This window comes from Geospiza fortis, unplaced genomic scaffold (genome assembly GCF_000277835.1).
Source record: "Geospiza fortis unplaced genomic scaffold, GeoFor_1.0 scaffold289, whole genome shotgun sequence".
Lineage (NCBI taxonomy): Eukaryota > Metazoa > Chordata > Aves > Passeriformes > Thraupidae > Geospiza > Geospiza fortis.
The window spans coordinates 1277712-1282555 of NW_005054478.1; positions in this window are offsets into that span (position 1 = coordinate 1277712).

Genomic DNA, 4844 nt, shown 5'->3' on the forward strand with positions numbered 1-4844 from the left:
ACGCTGCGGGAGCAGCGCAGCTGGAAATGCAGCACATTCCCTCTGCTGCCTGTCCACCTCTGCCGGACACATCCTGCCCAGCACTGCTGCTGCCAGCGCTGCTCTCAGCTGTCTCAGCTCGCAGCTGTGCCCTGTCCCCTCCATCCCGGCTGGACACCACGGATGGACAGGACAGCAGGCAGCTCTAGGAAAACTGCTCAGCACCCTGGGGATCTGTGGCTCAGCACCAGCTCCGATCCAGCTCGGTGCTGCTGGAAGTGCAGGATCTCATCCATCCCAGAGCTTCATGCAGCTCAGCTCCTTCCCTTCCTGGCATTCCTATGCCAGTGCTGCTCTCAGCTGTCTCAGCTCGCAGCTGTCCCCTGTCCCCTCCATCCAGGCTGGACACCACGGATAGAAAGCCCAGGAGGCAGTTCTAGGACAACTGCTCAGCACCCTGGGGATCAGCACCAGCTCTGATCCAGCTCGGTGCTGCTGGAAGTGCAGGATCACATCCATCCCAGAGCTTCATGCAGCTCAGCTCCCTCCCTTCCTGGCATTCCCTATTCCCAGCAGCTTCCCTGCAGTCCCTGGGTGCCTGACCCAGCGTCCCCAGACAGACACTCGTGCCCTGCAGGTCAAGGCTGGGAGGAAGCAAACCAGCTTTTCAGGCTGGTCTTTATCCCGAGGAGAAAAGCAGCATTAGCTCTGCTGCAGCTGGAGGATATTCCCGACCCCGGCTCTGTAAATACAGCTCAGCACAGCTCCGTGGATGAACAACCCCAAAACCACGGCTCCCTGAGCCATTCCCGGCTTCCCACGAGGTGTTTGCTCCCTCAGCCAAGCAGCCCAGCATGGGTGAGGGAATTGGGGATTTCCAAAGGGATCTCCTGGACCGGTTGCCAGTGCCCTGCGAGGAGCGTGGGACGCAGCATGGGATGCAGGATGCAATGTGGGATTGGTGTGGGATTGGTGCGGGATGCAGGATGCAATGTGAGATTGATGTGGGATGAAGGATGCAATGTGGCATTGATATGGGATGCAGGAAGCAACATGGGATGCACTGCAGAATGCAACACGAGATGCAATGTGGGATGCAGGATGCAGTGTGGGAGTGGTGTGGGATGCAGGATGCAGTGTGGGATTGGTGTGGGATGCAGGATGCAACGTGGGATTGGTGTGGAATTTATGTGGGATGCAGAATGCAACACGAGATGCAGTGTGGGATGCAAGATGCAATAATGGATGCAACAGTGGATGCAACACAGCCTGTGGTGCAGGATGATGTGACATGGGGTATGACGCCCATGGGGACTCCCCCAAAAGCAGTGGCATGTCCTGGCTCGTGTCACCCTGTCCCACAAAGCCACCATCCCCTGCTGCTCCCTGTCCAGCCCAGGAGTCACTCCTGTCCTCCCCTCCCCTCCCTGCCAAGCCCCCTCTGCCCCAGGAGGGCAAAGAGGAGCTGGGGGGGCTCCGGCTCTGGGGGGGCTGAGCCGTGGGAGCGGGAGGCACCCACTGTTACCAGGACAACTGGGTGCTGCTCTCCGGAGCTGCTTGTGCTGCTGCTGCTGCATCCCTGCAAACCTCCCCCGGCACCGCCGCTGCCACCAAACCCTCAACCAGGGGGGTGCTCATCCCCCCCAGCCCCCCAGGAACAGCTTGGAAAAGCACTGGAGACCCCCCCAGGGTGAGGGGTCCGAGCCTTCATCCTCCTCCTCACCCTCATGAGCTGCTGGGATGTGGGGAAACGCCGATCGGGGCCCGAAGGATTGGGATTGGGGGGCTGGGCTGAGCAGAGCTCCTCGCAGGGTGTCATTAGAGCAGCGCGCGGAGCTGGTGACACCGGGGCTTTATGGCTCGCTGGGAATCAGAGCCGTCCATTAGGGCCATGACAACCCCGCCAGGCTGACACGAGGTCCCCGGTGCCACCACCGTCATTAGCGGCCTCCAGCGCCGCGGGGACCGGGCACATCGCGACAGCCGAGCAGGGCAGGGGCTCCCCAGGCACCCGGCGCTGCTGCTTCCAGCACAGAGCTCTCGTTTCCCCTTCATTTGGCACAGAAATCAGGGCCAGGGAGAGTCACCGAGGTGGCAGCTGCTCTGTGCCCCGTGAGGATTCGGGGAAGAGTTGGGAGCTCCTGGCCGCGGGGGTGGGGATGCTCATCCTGCTCTCTCTGGGCTCCATCCCCAGGGATTGGCTCCCCTGAGCGGACGCTTTTCGGGAAGGTTCATCAGGAGCACCTCGGCTGGGAGAAGTGGTGAAGCAGGAGGGGATGCAGCCCCCGAGCAGCCGGTAACGACAGCCGCTTGTCGGAATCGCTTCCCGTAAGCTGGGCGGCGAATTGCTCCAGCGGGAAAACAAAACCAGCCGTAAACAGGCGAGTTTGGGGCTGCTGGATAATATAATCCGCTCTGATGGGAGCCCTCACCGCGGTGAGGGACCTGCCCTGCCCAGAGATCTTCACGTGGAGTTTTCTCCCGCTGGTGTCAGGGAGAAAAGCCCAGGAAATACGAGCGAGGTGATGAGAAGCAGAGGAAGGACAAGGCATGGAATAAATTTCACTTTGTGCTTGTTCCAGACTGTGGGCACAGCCAAAAACCCTTCCCAAGTGGCTCCCGGGCCTCTGGATGTGTTGCTGTGCCCATGGATTCCAGCTCAGCATCCCCATCTTGGTGTTTCCAGGCTCTTTGTGCAGTCAGGGATGGATCAGAGCTGCTCCTTGCCCATCTGTGCCAGGTGATGCTGTGGCACAGGGCAGGGCACCAGGAAGGACCCGAGGTGCCAGGCTGGGCGCGCTGGGGAGAGATTTTGGGGGAAAATGGGAGGAATTTCAGCCAGATAAGGTGCTGAGCTCGTTGCTAGGCTGGTAGGACTGAGCCATGAGCACAACACCAGTGGGACAACTGTGGGCTTTTCACCTCCAGCTGCTCCAGATCCTCCCTGGCCCAGAGCAGCCTGGCAAGGAGCAATGCCACGCTCAGCTCCTTTTGCACCGGAGCCATGTCGCTGCCCAGCCCGGCAGATCACGCCTGCATTCGAGCAGCCGCTCCAGAAGCTGGAGGAACTTTGCATAAATATTCATGGCGATTAATAAACATGAGGGCTGCAGAAAGGCCGGCTGCAGCGGCTGCTCAGCCTGGCAGGAAGGAGCTCAACCCCGACACCTGATGGGTTTTTGCACAGCGGGAAAACCCAGAGGCTGGATGTTGGGAAAGCGCTCAGCCACGTCCTTTGTCACCTTGTTAGCGAGGAGGGGGCATCTCCCCAGGGGCTGGAGCTGGATGGGACCTAAATGGGGACACTGGGAGCCAAGGGAAGGTGTCCTGGTTTGTGAGAACCCCACAGAGGCACGGGGACAGCAGGCAGGCCCAGTCCCCTCTGGATGTGGATCTGGAATAGCCCCAAACCCCCCCATGGCACCAGAGGGAACATTTAGCTTTGAGCAGTGCCAATCCTGCACAAAGCCACGGCAGTGAGGACAGGGACAGCACAGGTGACAGCCCCACAGTGCTGGTGACAGCTGGCACCGAGGCTGTGGCGCCAGCGCTCCCCACCCCGGGGGATGGATCCAGGTATTCCCGGCTCCTGTGGGGGAAACTGAGGCACAGGGGCAGCGCCAGGGCAGTGGGAGGTGGCAGAGGCAGAGCTCAGAGCCAGGTGACGCGCGGTGACACCTGCGGGACGCTGCCTTTGTCACTCCGCCAGCAACCCGGGGCATAAACAAGTGCCTGACATTTCCACGCCGCCGCCGGGCCCTCGGATTAAAGCAGAACATAATTAGCAAATTAATCAGCAGACAATAGCCGGGGATCTGAGGCTGCCGAGCTGTCACCGGCTCCCCCCGGCGCCGACCCCGGGCATGTGTTCGGGGCAATGGCCACGGCTCGATGTCCCCGTGTCCCTTCCCTTGGATTTTCCCATCGGGGCAGGGGTTAACCGGGATTCCCTGTCCCGTCAGGAATGAATTTCCAAAGGTTTTTCCCGTCGGGGCAGGGGTTAACCGGGATTCCCTGTCCCGTCAGGAGTGGATTTCCAAAGGGCAGCACCTCGGCGTGGCTCAGCGGGACCCACAGAAGCCGAGGAGCAGGGGGGAATTTGCATTCCGCCTATTAGGCACCCTGCAAATACGGGCGAACCTCGTTCAAACACATTTGGGTGATAAAACGATATTGACTCTGAGTAATTAAAAATCATTTCCATATTCAAACACGCCTGATTGAGGAGAAATAGCTTCCCTTTAACTGCCTGCAGGGGAGAGGAGCAACTTTCGGAGCGTGCAGCCCCGGTAAATGGTAAATGCATCCTCGCTTGGCAGCGTGTGAATGGCCCGGGGAGGAGGAGGAGGAGGAAGAGGAGGTGGAGGAAGAGGAGGAGGCACGGAGGGTGAAGGTGTGACCCTGCCACCCTCGAGAGGCTCTTCCCTCTCTTGTCCCCAAGGATCAATCCCAGAACAAGGCTCTCCTTCCTCCCCATCATCCAGGGCTATTCCCAGCAAAATGCCCCCAGGAATCCAGGCTCGGCGTTGCAGGGACAGCCCCCAAAATCCTTGTGCCTCAGGAAGGGATCCTCTGGCTCATCACGGGTGGGGACAGCCCCAAATTCCCCCCACCAACCCCCCCAACCTGCCACCAGCGCCTCCCCGAGTGCCGCCACACTGTCACTGTCACAGTGTCCCCGCCGCAGCGCTGGGACAGCGAGGTGCAGAGCTCTCGCAGCCTCCTTCTGGAGCCCCTCCAGCGCTTCCCTGCGGGATTTTGGGCTCTGCTTGGTTTCCTAGGGAAACGGGGCTGCAGCTCGGCTCAGCCCCCGCGCACGGGGGTGTGCAGGGAAATGTGGGTGTGCAGGGAAATGTGGGTGTGCA